This window comes from Engystomops pustulosus, chromosome 6 (assembly GCF_040894005.1).
Source record: "Engystomops pustulosus chromosome 6, aEngPut4.maternal, whole genome shotgun sequence".
Taxonomy (NCBI): Eukaryota; Metazoa; Chordata; class Amphibia; order Anura; family Leptodactylidae; genus Engystomops; species Engystomops pustulosus.
The window spans coordinates 131,911,461-131,926,882 of NC_092416.1; the positions used below are offsets into that span (position 1 = coordinate 131,911,461).

The 15,422-nt window shown below is 41.1% G+C and overlaps 1 protein-coding gene across 6 annotated transcripts in view; it reads left to right on the forward strand.

Annotated features, from left to right (window-relative positions):
- Positions 1–15,422, forward strand: part of PKIG (cAMP-dependent protein kinase inhibitor gamma) — a 77,515-nt gene that overhangs the window by 56,605 nt on the left and 5,488 nt on the right. Inside the window, exon 2 of one of the 6 annotated variants that reach the window (XM_072111056.1) lies at positions 13,390–13,423. The exons of the other annotated variants lie outside the window; for them this stretch is intronic. The gene's annotated coding sequence lies outside the window, so the exon portion shown is untranslated. The remainder of the gene's footprint in view (positions 1–13,389; positions 13,424–15,422) is intronic. 6 annotated transcript variants of the gene reach the window in all.

The following is a 15,422-nucleotide window of genomic DNA, read 5'->3' on the forward strand; positions in this document are numbered from 1 at the left end:
TTTTGGCTCAAGGCCATGCCCTTTTTGTTGAGATGGTCGTAGGAGAGCCAGAAAACTGCCTGTACCATGTCTATAAATGGTTTTAGACTGTTTTTTTTTTTTGTTTTTTTTGTGCAAATCACGCAGAATCCTGTTGTGTACAGAATAAAAAAATCCCCTCACCCATTGTTTCCCTTGTCCCATCCTGGAAAATAATTTTGCATGTTGTCCAGAATCCTATAGCGGAGCATCAATGGCTGTATGTGTTCACACTTCCACTTAAGGTGCGCTTAATTGGTAAAGTCTCCCTAAGGAGTTGTCTTACTTTTCGGACCTACTCTCCAGCCTCTCACTTAGATAAACCAGTTCCCTTCTTTGTACTGACCAGAAACAAAGATCTCAAAACCTAGTTGGCCATTTGTTCATTATGGAATAGTTAACATAGTTATATTGGGGTGGCTTTTAGGATTTTTAGGAGGATTAGGCTTTCTGAAAAAAGTCATGCTCAATGTTAGGGAAGGCAATGAAATATAAATGAAAAATAAGCCCCTTAATATTATCCCTCCTCCACCATTCGTTCAGGAGAACAGGTCTAGGATGTCTCTGGGCACAGCAATTCTGGGGTGGAGAGAGCTTGACTTCATGGGTGTGAAACATGATTTATGATCGGGTATGTTTGAATGATGGTTTTTGGCTCTGATGATCGATCTAGCTGCCAGACTCCAGCTCCACCAAAATTATTGTCTGCTCTGAATTTAGTATTTGGTTTCTGGGGTGCTATTTATTGCTGTACTATAGTATTTATAGTTTCTGGGGTTGCATTTTGTGCTGTACTGTATGGTTTCACATCTAGGGTACTGGTTACTGATGAAGCCCCTTAAAGTTAAACAGTAAGACTTTATGGTCCTTGGGCCAATAAAAGTTGCCTACCCCTGGCCTAAATCCTTTGGTCAGGAATAGAATAGACATTATAAAAATTATAAAATCTCCTTTAAATCTATAATGTTTTGGAACTCCACAGCCCTGGCAATAAATGGGTTTTTCTTCCACCACTCTTGTCCCTGGATTGTAGTTCTGTTTCCAGACTACCTTTATAATCATTGCCCTGTGTGATTGGAGGATATATGTTGTATTGATTTATCATGGGAAGTGTCATAATTCCTGGGTTTCAATAGCTGGCAATCTGGAACTACTGCTACTACATTGGACAACATAGAACATGTAATAAAAGAATTGAGCCGTTTTACAATATATTACAGAAAAAAATCTACATAAATCTTTACTCTACAATATGAAATTCCAGAAATCTGAATATATTAGAGCATCTGACGTGGTGCTGGAAACTGTAACCATCTGTTTATGTAGCACGAGGGCCGGGCTTGTGCTAAAATATGTCTCCAAATCCCCCGCTTCTCATCCTGTCCACAGCCGAGGCCTTTTAAAGTAAACGCTTTTCCAGCGGCACATAATTTGAATATTTGTGAAGCGAAGGAGGTCGCGGTTGGGTTAATTTGCCTGTTGTTATGGATATTGACCCATTAGGGTAATTCTAAATTTAGAGCGGCTGCTTTATAGGGAAGATGCGCTGGAACGACTGCTCCTGAGATAGCCACAGTCATTTCTTGTAGGCTGGAGCTGAATGGTAATGAGAAGTGTACTAGGAAGGAGAGGCGAGAATAATTCCCTCTCCAGACATTATTTACACACAGTATAAACCAGGTCATGGCTTTTATTATTTTTTATTTGTTTATCCCAGATTTTCTCACATTTTTGCGGATTCTCAGTCTCGCCTTTGTTCCTCGTCTTCTAGACTACTATGTAGAATCGGTACTCCCACTACTCTATGATGGACCCGCCAGCAGCAGGGGAGGTGTCTTAGGGCCCTTCCATTACATCTGTTTTGCAAGAGAATTTCATGTATTTTTCGTGCATGTCAGAAAAACAACCAGATGAATGTGGACTATGTTTGCTATTGCAATGGATTGCTAAAAATGGATGGCACTCGGATAGTGGACTAGTGCAGTCATGTGTGTGGTTATTTTATATTGAGCCTCAGACATCTGTAGGGCCTCACTGACCTATTATAATAAATATGCATGTCCTGTTTTAAAGCAGCACTTCCTTGGCTGTCTGAGACCGGTGGAGGATTGAGAAGGTGCAGACAGGGCTAGATTATCATCAGAACTTCTGATTATTTTAGCCCCCCTCCAGGGCTGACCCAACTGGATTAATCGAGGTACCTGAAGCAGAATTTCCCCTCCTTATTTCTATGGTATTGGTAACTTCAGGATGCAGATGCCATCAAAAGCTGTGTCAGAACAGAGAGCAAAAATTTACTGCTTAAAGGGGTTGTCAGAGTTTTGAAAAAAAATATATATGTGGCCGTGAGCGGGCTGCCTAAAACAATAAAGCTTTACTTACCTTCTGGTGCCCTCCGGTATCCAGCGCTGCATTTAGCTTCCGGCCGGACCCGACAACCTTCCGGCCCCCATACACAATGCTGTGTATAGGGACGGATAGGCGTACCCGGCCACGGCCGTCCGGAAGCTGAATGCAGCGCTGCTCCGGCGGCCATGTTTGTTTACATGGCGCCCAGACCGGAGCGACAGCAGCGCTGGATACTGGAGGGCACCGGAAGGTAAGTACAGCTTTATTGTTTTAGGCAGCCCGCTCCCGGCCACATATATATATATTTTTTAAAACTCGGACAACCCCTTTAAATTGCTGTGTTGGCACATTGCCATAAATAAGTGGGTTTAGTTTGTATTTGGGCATTTGGTCTCAATTGGTTCACCACCGCTGTGTTGTGCTGTCCTTTGAAAACCATAAATGCTGAGGACTATACAAGACATCATTCTGTGTTACTCCATGCACACATGTCATGAATGTGACTATATAGGGTAACTCCTCCTCACACTTGTCTAGGGTATGGGCACGTATATAAACCATACAGGAGTTTAATATACAAAAGTTCAGTAATTACACAAATGAATAAAAATGGCTGAATAAAAATGAATGTAAAAGAAAAAAACAAGCTTAATGATTGCAGCTCCTGAGTCTGGGTGGATGTGATTGTGAATATGCCATTTTTGAAGGGTCTTGCTGGACCTTATGTTTAGGAGTCTCCTAGTGAGACATATTAAACATCAATATAAAAAATTGTTCAGCTAGAGTGTTATATAATTCTTCTTGTGGATTCAACTCCTGGGACATGAGGACACCTAAGTATGTGAGGTTAGAAATGAATGACTTATGATAGGGATGACTGTGAAGTATGATATTCCATAAGCCATTCCCATCACATGGCTCTTGGGGTCGTCTTGTCTGCATTTAATTCTTTCCTTATAGTTCAGGATGTGAGAGAGTAGGGAACTGCACCAAGATATTTGGCCTAGTAATGACGTGAATATCTAGCTCCACTAGAATCCCGCGTCCTGTCAACAATTTTGTACATAATTGTACAGGTTAGAGAGAGCTGCGGTTATGGATTTATCATACTATTTCCTATTTGTCTCCTTGGTTACAGACTACAAACAAATCTTTTATAGTCTGAATCATACATTTTTGTAATCTATAAAGTATAGTAGTAAAGGTCAAAGCATAGGACGCCACACAGAGATTTGTAATGGTATACAACCATGGAGACAGATAAGAGCTGTATTTTTCTCTACACAAAAACTATTTTCACTTAAAATTAATTGTATCCTCATGATTTATAATTTTAATGCACTGACAACATAAGACATAATGTGAAAGTGGAGACATCCTGTAAGAAGCGGGTTGGATTGTAGGCTTTGAGCCTGTCCCCTGTGCTATGTTTATCACTGTCCCTGGATGATGCAGCATAGACGTAGAGAGGGAATGGCTGCCCCGTGCCTCAGTGATGTCCCTGATCTCCTAATAATGTAGTGGAGCAGTGAGAGTGTCGCATGTTTGGAGGTTATCTGGCGACACATAAGAATGCTAATTTTGCCGTATTGATCTGTTCCATCATGCAGGAAGCGGGGCTGGGCAGTCAGCTGTGCAGGCAAATGAATAGACGGCCGTCAGCAAGACACCTCACAGAGGATCTGATGTGAACAAAAAAGGGGCAGCCATGCGTGCCTGCTGTGTGATGTATGAGGAGGATAGCCCCCAACCCCAGTGCTTCAACACTCCATTATATTTCTAATCCTTGTATTTTCAGAACATCATATATTTTTTTAAAGCGGTTGATTTAGTGAAATGGTATTTCCCTAAAATCTCTAGAATAAGGAAGAGCTCTTCACTCTTCCTTATTCTCTTCTATGGTCTCATGCACACGGTTGCTGATTTCACTGCCCAAGATGCTAGAGTTAGAGCAGGTCCTATTCCTGCTCATTTTTGCCTCTGAGCATTTATTTGCAATAGTCACTGGCGTGAGAGCGGGGTTCACCCATGGATGACACAATGGGGGAGATTTATCATAAATTTCTGTTCTAGTGCCTATGCCTATGGCAACCAATAGGAGCTCAGCTTTAATTTCCCCACAGCTGTTTATAAAATTAAAGCTGAGCTCTGATTGGCTTCCTATGCTGGACCATCCTCTTACTGCTCGACGCCCTCCAGAATTTTACCTGCCACCTTGCATAGACTATGCCCAAATACAATATTACACTCACAAAGCAATTCATTTAGGTAACGTCTCTTCTGGAATATGGAATCAATTTAATAATAGCCTTTGTGTTCAAACGAAGTTTTAATATCAAAAAGGACAGTGCCTACAAACAGAGGGGTTATTATACATAAAGGGTAACATAAAATCAACATACATGTACATACAATGCAAAAATATCCGTTTAGGACAGTCTATCCGCCAGGGATCCACATTGAATGACCAAAGAAGACTTGGAATATGTTCATTTCATCTTATGACTTTAGGTGTATGCTACCTGTATGCCTCAGAATATTTAGATGCTGATATCTAGCCATGCCGGTATCCTACAAATTTAGTCTTGTGTCCATCTTTTCCCTCATAATATAATACATATAATCATGAGGATCAGTATTTGCTCCCTGTTGCTTCGGTGTAATTCCTTGGCTTTTGACACAGTAATAGTAGAGACCTGGAAGTTATTAGGGAAAAATATGTGGCCTGAAATATGAATTATTATGCCACATATTCAAATGACTTCTATAGCAAGAGTGTCAGAACTCACAAGTTGTTCTGATGGGGTCAGGTTTCAGGCTTCTTACTGGAAAACCAAGAGCTGCCTGTGATTGACGGCTCCATTCCTGATCCTGGGAAAGCTGGGTGTGTCTTTGTACTCGTTTAGCCTGCAGCTGCGGTTTGAGTGATGGACGGCTGAGCCAGCCAGTCCTGGCCAGGAGTGGAAGAATTTCAGAGGTAAGGGGTAACCTACCTCCACTAATTTTGAGATTCCTATTTTTTTACGTATAGGAGTTGTATCGCACACCTTTAGGTATAGTTGCTCAGGTGCTCTGGATAGGGTCCCAATCCCATTCAAACATTATAATACGGAATCCAGTCACACTGATTATGAATTTGATTTTTTATTTTTTGCACACAGTTGTATTTAAGTGACGTTTCGGTCAATCACTGACCTTCTTCAGACACTGTGAGTAGTAAGGTGGAATAACATATCAGTATCTATGCATAATAGTGAGGAGGGTTACAAAAAAGGGGGGATATGTACAGTGGGCATATTTACAGTTTTACACAACAAGTAAGCATGATATATGTACAGAAAAGGTCAAGGTAGTTCCTATGACATAAGGCTATATGATGTATCAATTAGTATATTATATCAATTCATATAGTATTGGATGAACAGGGAGATTATAGAATTCAGTAGTAGCAGGCTTGACAGGGCAGTCAAGTAGTCATGGTACCTGTAAAGGAAGCATAAGAATATAAAAAACAGAGCTTACCAGTATGCAAGTTAAGAGAGGGTTTCAAAAGCTGCTATGCAGGCTAGGCGCTTAAGGGGAGAGCGGGGTCCGCTTGTATAGTAGAAGCGCTGCGGTGGTAAGTATAGTGGGGCTTTAAATAGGGTCATACGGCGCCCGAGCGCCAAAACACGTCACTTCCGGTCTGAACCGGAAGTGCGTCATAGCTTGCGTTCCACCCATTGCCGCGAGGTGGAACGCATGGGCTATTGAACGCTGATTGGAGTAGGAGTAATGGGGGAGTGTTTGTAATACATATTGATGTAAATAGATGTGTTTAAAGGGTGAGGATGTTGGCGCAATAGTAGAATACAGGAGGGATGTAATGAAAAAGTAAATACAGGGATCCATAGGCTAAAGAATAAAAGCCTATATATTGGGTAAATGTATGTATCTTGGGTAAATAAGAATGCAATAAGTGGTCTGTAGTGTGTTCTATGTTAACATGGAAATAACAGCAGTATTAGTAATGGGGGACAAATACATAGCAATGACACAGATTAGACATATATCTACTATGTTGCATATACAATACCATAGCGTTGACGATATGTATTTTTTCAGCGTCTCTGTAACAAAAATAGAATTGTTCATGTTACTAACAATATCAACAGAAGCTTTGGATGTTATAGTCCCTATTCATTCCTTTGGGTGACAGCGTTTGTAGTGTGTGGATCCAAAATGACTCTCTTTTTTTCAGAATTGATACTCGGTCCCCACCGCGTCTCGGGGTCCCTATTTGTTCGATAACCTGGAATTTTAATTGGTTAATAGAGTGGTTTTTTTCAAGGAAATGGGCTGGTATTGGGAGTAAAGTGTTCTTTAATCTGATGGTAGATTTATGTTTTGAAATTCTGTCTTTGATGGGTAGTGTGGTCTCACCCACATAAGCGAGGCCACAAGGGCATTTGATCATGTAGATCACAAAGTCGGAATTGCATGTGAAAAAATCATGTATGGGATAATTTTTGCCGTTAAGGGGGTGTGAGAAAGTCTCGCCTTTTTGTACATTGTTGCATTGTGCACAAGAGAGGCATGGGAAGGTGCCTTTTTTCTGGGTTCTCAGGAATAGTTGTTTTTGTAATTTAGTTCCTGAGCCTATGTCAGCTTTCACTAGTCTGTCTCTTAGGTTATCAGGACGTTTGAAGCAGGGTAGAAATGGTTCATTGAATTCTGGAATATTTGGGTGTCCTTTATGGAGTATGGGCCAGTGTTTCCGTATGATTTTATGGACTTTGAAGGAAAAGGGGTGGTAAGTGTGGACAAAGGGTATACGACTTTGGGCGGGCCTTTTGGGTCTCGAGGGCGTATTTCTGTATTTTGTGAGTGTATTGGAGGGATACCCTCTTTCTGAGAATTTAGATTGCATCTCCTCTAATCTGGTGTTTAGGATATCCGGTTTGCTGATAATCCTTTCGAGTCTTTTGTACTGGGAGGTGGGAAGTGAGTTTTTGGTAGATTTGGGATGACAGCTAGTGAAGTGAAGAAGATTGTTGCGATCGGTTGGTTTGGTATAGAGATCTGACCATAGGGTCCCATCTGTCTCTTTTATGATCATAGTGTCTAAGAAGTTTATTTTTTCACTGTCGCTGTGGAGTGTAAATTGTAACTCTGGCCAAATTGAGTTGAGATCATGGAGAAAATTGTGCAGGGAGTCCAATGTGCCACCCCATATGCAGAACACATCGTCAATATAGCGTTTCCAGATACGACAATGGGTGGAAAAAAGTTGATTTGGATAAACAAAAGATTCTTCAAAGAAAGCCATGTAAGTGTTCGCATAAGGGGGTGCCACATTGGACCCCATGGCAGTACCCTGTCGTTGGATGTAGAATGAGTCTTGAAACATGAAATGATTTTCTGTGAGTACGATTTCCAATAAGTCTAGACATAGGTCGATTACAATCGTGGGATGGCTGGTTTTTTGGAGTAGTTCCTGGACTGCTCTAAGGCCTTTGTTGTGGGCTATCGAAGTGTAAAGGCTATTAACATCTAAGGTCACTAGAAGGTCAGTAGGGTTGATTTTTTTGATGTCTTTAATGAGTTCGAGGAATGCGTTGGTATCTAGGAGAAAAGACTTGGTGGATCTTACCAATGGGGTTAGAATTTTTTCGAGTAGAATAGACAGTGGTGAGAGTATGGATTCGGTTGATGCCACTATGGGGCGGCCTGGAGGTTTATTGAGATTTTTATGAATCTTTGGGAGGGTGTAAATCACGGGGATAGTAGGTGTTTTTTGTATTAGGAAGGTGTGTGTGGGGGAGTCAATCGTGCCAAGTGAGAGATGTTTATCCAAAGTGTCTTTGATTCTTTTGGAGATCCTGGCAGTAGGATTTCTGTCTAGTCTCTCATAGATGTTGGTATCTCTAAGTTGTGATAGTATTTCGTTAATGTAGTCATCTTTATTTTGAATTACTATAGCCCCGCCTTTATCGGCTGGTTTTATGGTAATCTCTTTTGATGTCAAAAGGTTTGATAGTGCTAATTTGTCAGTGCTACTCATGTTGTTGGGTGCATGCAGTTGGCCTGAGTCTATGTTTTGTCTCAATTGGATGATGTCTCTATTGACTAGATTAATGAAGGCTTCGACACTATGTGAACCTTTGGGTGGCATGAAGTGACTTTTATTCCTTAAACCTAATGATGGAAGATTAATTGGGCTTCTATTATCAATGGTTTGTGGGGTAGAGTCCTCAAAATGTGTTTTGAGGCGAATCCCTCTGAAAAATTTCTGCAAGTCCATTTCTAAATCGAATGTGTTGAATTTGTGTGTTGGACAGAATGACAGACCTTTCTGTAATAAACACATTTCAGCTGGGCTAATGTTTTTAGAGGAGATATTGACAACTAAAGGAGTCTCCCTACCTGGGACCGAGTAGTCATGGTTGCCATGTTGTCTCTTGTGCTGCCCCCTCCGCGTCTTCCTCTTGGGCGGCGGCCTCGAGTTGTTCCTAAAAAAGAAGAAGAATGGGTATGATCCTGAGGTTCTCCCTCGATGCTTGAGGCCGAGGAGTTGGCTGATGATCTGTAGTTTCTTCTGTGGAAATATGTTTGGAAGTTGTCTTGCCATCTGTACACTCTGTCGTTAAGATAGTCTTCGGCGTCCCTGAAGAATTTTCTCCTTTTCTTGTTCTCTGTATCCTTTTTGAAGGAGTCGAGATAGGTGTTGACCTTGGTTTTGAGTGAGGTGAAGTCTTCTGTTGTAAGAGTGGTTTGTAATTGAGTTTCGATGTTTTTCACTTTTACTTCTAGATCTCGTATTTCCTTATGTAGAAAGTCTATGGTGAGGGTTATGAGGTCTAGAGAGCACTTATTCAGAATCTGTTCGTATAATGAGCAGTATTCTTTATTCTCCTTGAAGAATGTAGGGCGTAGTGGGACTCTTAGACCTCTTGGGATGCGTTAAACACGTAGGTATTCCGATAATGTGGCGCAGTGGAGTTGAGAGTTAAGAAGTTGTTTAGATGAACGTTCTAAATCCCTTGATTTGAATTCGTTCGTTGGGATCTGTAAGAAATCCGTTGGCAGTTGTGTTTGTGCAAGTATGCCGGCAACTTCTTCTTGATTGTAGGAAAAAGTAGGTAAAGACATAGTCGGTGGGTGCTGATACTCGTATGGGTGATCAGATTTTCGTATAGGAGTTGTATCGCACACCTTTAGGTATAGTTGCTCAGGTGCTCTGGATAGGGTCCCAATCCCATTCAAACATTATAATACGGAATCCAGTCACACTGATTATGAATTTGATTTTTTATTTTTTGCACACAGTTGTATTTAAGTGACGTTTCGGTCAATCACTGACCTTCTTCAGACACTGTGAGTAGTAAGGTGGAATAACATATCAGTATCTATGCATAATAGTGAGGAGGGTTACAAAAAAGGGGGGATATGTACAGTGGGCATATTTACAGTTTTACACAACAAGTAAGCATGATATATGTACAGAAAAGGTCAAGGTAGTTCCTATGACATAAGGCTATATGATGTATCAATTAGTATAATATATCAATTCATATAGTATTGGATGAACAGGGAGATTATAGAATTCAGTAGTAGCAGGCTTGACAGGGCAGTCAAGTAGTCATGGTACCTGTAAAGGAAGCATAAGAATATAAAAAACAGAGCTTACCAGTATGCAAGTTAAGAGAGGGTTTCAAAAGCTGCTATGCAGGCTAGGCGCTTAAGGGGAGAGCGGGGTCCGCTTGTATAGTAGAAGCGCTGCGGTGGTAAGTATAGTGGGGCTTTAAATAGGGTCATACGGCGCCCGAGCGCCAAAACACGTCACTTCCGGTCTGAACCGGAAGTGCGTCATAGCTTGCGTTCCACCCATTGCCGCGAGGTGGAACGCATGGGCTATTGAACGCTGATTGGAGTAGGAGTAATGGGGGAGTGTTTGTAATACATATTGATGTAAATAGATGTGTTTAAAGGGTGAGGATGTTGGCGCAATAGTAGAATACAGGAGGGATGTAATGAAAAAGTAAATACAGGGATCCATAGGCTAAAGAATAAAAGCCTATATATTGGGTAAATGTATGTATCTTGGGTAAATAAGAATGCAATAAGTGGTCTGTAGTGTGTTCTATGTTAACATGGAAATAACAGCAGTATTAGTAATGGGGGACAAATACATAGCAATGACACAGATTAGACATATATCTACTATGTTGCATATACAATACCATAGCGTTGACGATATGTATTTTTTCAGCGTCTCTGTAACAAAAATAGAATTGTTCATGTTACTAACAATATCAACAGAAGCTTTGGATGTTATAGTCCCTATTCATTCCTTTGGGTGACAGCGTTTGTAGTGTGTGGATCCAAAATGACTCTCTTTTTTTCAGAATTGATACTCGGTCCCCACCGCGTCTCGGGGTCCCTATTTGTTCGATAACCTGGAATTTTAATTGGTTAATAGAGTGGTTTTTTTCAAGGAAATGGGCTGGTATTGGAAGTAAAGTGTTCTTTAATCTGATGGTAGATTTATGTTTTGAAATTCTGTCTTTGATGGGTAGTGTGGTCTCACCCACATAAGCGAGGCCACAAGGGCATTTGATCATGTAGATCACAAAGTCGGAATTGCATGTGAAAAAATCATGTATGGGATAATTTTTGCCGTTAAGGGGGTGTGAGAAAGTCTCGCCTTTTTGTACATTGTTGCATTGTGCACAAGAGAGGCATGGGAAGGTGCCTTTTTTCTGGGTTCTCAGGAATAGTTGTTTTTGTAATTTAGTTCCTGAGCCTATGTCAGCTTTCACTAGTCTGTCTCTCCTCTAATCTGGTGTTTAGGATATCCGGTTTGCTGATAATCCTTTCGAGTCTTTTGTACTGGGAGGTGGGAAGTGAGTTTTTGGTAGATTTGGGATGACAGCTAGTGAAGTGAAGAAGATTGTTGCGATCGGTTGGTTTGGTATAGAGATCTGACCATAGGGTCCCATCTGTCTCTTTTATGATCATAGTGTCTAAGAAGTTTATTTTTTCACTGTCGCTGTGGAGTGTAAATTGTAACTCTGGCCAAATTGAGTTGAGATCATGGAGAAAATTGTGCAGGGAGTCCACGTTCAATCTGAATTCTCAGAAAGAGGGTATCCCTCCAATACACTCACAAAATACAGAAATACGCCCTCGAGACCCAAAAGGCCCGCCCAAAGTCGTATACCCTTTGTCCACACTTACCACCCCTTTTCCTTCAAAGTCCATAAAATCATACGGAAACACTGGCCCATACTCCATAAAGGACACCCAAATATTCCAGAATTCAATGAACCATTTCTACCCTGCTTCAAACGTCCTGATAACCTAAGAGACAGACTAGTGAAAGCTGACATAGGCTCAGGAACTAAATTACAAAAACAACTATTCCTGAGAACCCAGAAAAAAGGCACCTTCCCATGCCTCTCTTGTGCACAATGCAACAATGTACAAAAAGGCGAGACTATACCACCCCTCACAGCGTTTGAACGGATTAGTCTAAATAATTCCACATCAAAGGGTCTGATCTCAGATATATACGTTCTACTTATGACACAAACAAACCCAGAACCAGTTAGACACTCATATATGCTTAAATGGGAGGAATGGTTAGGTAAAACATTACCGGAGTCAGTATGGAAGATAGTTTGGGAGAATGCACCCAGAGGAGCTCTGTCAGCCATTTATAAAGAGAATCAGTATAAAATCCTGATGCAATGGTACCATACACCAATGCTACTCCACAGACTTAACCCACTTATTCCTGACATATGCTGGAGGTGCGATGGACCTGGGGCATCTTTATTTCACATCTTCTGGGACTGTCCATCTATCCAAACTTTCTGGTCTGAGGTACACATGCTACTACAGAAAACCCTAGACACTACATTAGAAAAAGATCCGGTAGCGTTTCTCTTGGGACTGCCTCCATTAGGACTAGGGAAGCCCCGAACTAGGTTATTTCTACATATCTTGAGTGCAGCAAAAACTCTAGTTCCATTATTCTGGAAGAAGTCGACTCCCCCTACTTTATCAGATTTATGTACACGTGTGCGGCACATGAGAACACTGGAATATATGACCGCCTCTCTACATGAAAAGACGGACCAATTCTGTACGATCTGGGCCTCTTGGGACGCTATAGAAGACGGCCTTCCTTAGTGACATAAACCTCATTACTATGGAGACACATAGGAGATCCATGGGTAGTTTCTTTTCTTCCGTATACACTGTTCTTCCTCCGGGAATGTTTATGTTTATTTTTCTTTAATTCCTAAATGCTGATATTTAGATGTGAAGTTTCAGAGTAATAATATGAAAATAGAAGCTTAACAGAAAATGGACCTCTCGATGGTCCTTGTTCATTCTTGTCCTTGATAACGACAAGTTATTTGCTGGACCAATACATTGTCTACATGATGTATATGTTCTGCTACCTATTGTGCAGGTTCTACAAGAACTTATTGTGAATACAATGTACACTTTTCATGACTATAACTATCCTGTTGTACTATCTGTTATTTTTGTGAAACTTTAAACTATTCAATAAAATGTAAGTTGGAAAAAAAAACAAAAAGGCGAGACTTTCTCACACCCCCTTAACGGCAAAAATTATCCCATACATGATTTTTTCACATGCAATTCCGACTTTGTGATCTACATGATCAAATGCCCTTGTGGCCTCGCTTATGTGGGTGAGACCACACTACCCATCAAAGACAGAATTTCAAAACATAAATCTACCATCAGATTAAAGAACACTTTACTCCCAATACCAGCCCATTTCCTTGAAAAAAACCACTCTATTAACCAATTAAAATTCCAGGTTATCGAACAAATAGGGACCCCGAGACGCGGTGGGGACCGAGTATCAATTCTGAAAAAAAGAGAGTCATTTTGGATCCACACACTACAAACGCTGTCACCCAAAGGAATGAATAGGGACTATAACATCCAAAGCTTCTGTTGATATTGTTAGTAACATGAACAATTCTATTTTTGTTACAGAGACGCTGAAAAAATACATATCGTCAACGCTATGGTATTGTATATGCAACATAGTAGATATATGTCTAATCTGTGTCATTGCTATGTATTTGTCCCCCATTACTAATACTGCTGTTATTTCCATGTTAACATAGAACACACTACAGACCACTTATTGCATTCTTATTTACCCAAGATACATACATTTACCCAATATATAGGCTTTTATTCTTTAGCCTATGGATCCCTGTATTTACTTTTTCATTACATCCCTCCTGTATTCTACTATTGCGCCAACATCCTCACCCTTTAAACACATCTATTTACATCAATATGTATTACAAACACTCCCCCATTACTCCTACTCCAATCAGCGTTCAATAGCCCATGCGTTCCACCTCGCGGCAATGGGTGGAACGCAAGCTATGACGCACTTCCGGTTCAGACCGGAAGTGACGTGTTTTGGCGCTCGGGCGCCGTATGACCCTATTTAAAGCCCCACTATACTTACCACCGCAGCGCTTCTACTATACAAGCGGACCCCGCTCTCCCCTTAAGCGCCTAGCCTGCATAGCAGCTTTTGAAACCCTCTCTTAACTTGCATACTGGTAAGCTCTGTTTTTTATATTCTTATGCTTCCTTTACAGGTACCATGACTACTTGACTGCCCTGTCAAGCCTGCTACTACTGAATTCTATAATCTCCCTGTTCATCCAATACTATATGAATTGATATAATATACTAATTGATACATCATATAGCCTTATGTCATAGGAACTACCTTGACCTTTTCTGTACATATATCATGCTTACTTGTTGTGTAAAACTGTAAATATGCCCACTGTACATATCCCCCCTTTTTTGTAACCCTCCTCACTATTATGCATAGATACTGATATGTTATTCCACCTTACTACTCACAGTGTCTGAAGAAGGTCAGTGATTGACCGAAACGTCACTTAAATACAACTGTGTGCAAAAAATAAAAAATCAAATTCATAATCAGTGTGACTGGATTCCGTATTATCCTATTTTTTTACGTCCTGTATAAATGCACACATAGGGGCACATTTACTTACCTGTCCGGGTCGCGATCCCCGAGGTGCGTTCCCCGACGATGATGCACTGTGCCATGATCCACGTAGAGCCTGCACCCGATTTGTGTCGCATGAAAGCCAGTGCGCGCAACACAATTCCCTGCATGATCCCCGATCATGCCTACAGCCGATCAGCCGATCAGGCTCTTCTGCCTACATTGGTTGTAACGGGTGGCGATTTGAGTCACTGTTGCCTTTCTATCAGCTCGAACCAGTCTGCCCATTCTCCTCTGACCTCTGGCATCAACAAGGCATTTCCGCCCACAGAACTGCCGTCACTGGATGTTTTTTCTTTTTCGGACCATTCTCTGTAAACCCTAGAGATGGTTGTGCGTGAAAATCCCAGTAGATTAGCAGTTTCTGAAATACTCAGACCAGCCCTTCTGGCACCAACAACCATGCCACGTTCAAAGGCACTCAAATCACCTTTCTTCCCCATACTGATGCTCGGTTTGAACTGCAGGAGATTGTCTTGACCATGTCTACATGCCTAAAAAAAAGTCCAAAAAATAAAAATGGCCCTGAAAAATAGAGAATTCACTATATAAATATAAGTTTGGTGAGAGGTGTTCATACAGTATGGGTGGCCCTTGTCTCTCTGTACAGACTCCGCCGGCTGTAATGTGAGGTAATCCAATTACTGAACTACAGCCAGATAATAAGTGACAATTTTATGTTCTGTCACTGCCATTGGACACCAGAGTGAGAGTATTACAGGCGGTCCCCTACTTAAGGACACCCGACTTACAGACGACCCATAGTTACAGACGGACCCCTCTGCCCACTGTGACCTCTGGTGAAGCTCTCTGGAAACTTTACTATAATTCCAGGCTGCAATGATCAGCTGTAAGGTGTCTGTAATGAAGCTTTATTGATAATTCTTGGTCCAATTACAGCAAAAATTTTGAAACTCCAATTGTCACTGGGGCAAAAGAAAAAATTTTGTCTAGAACTTCA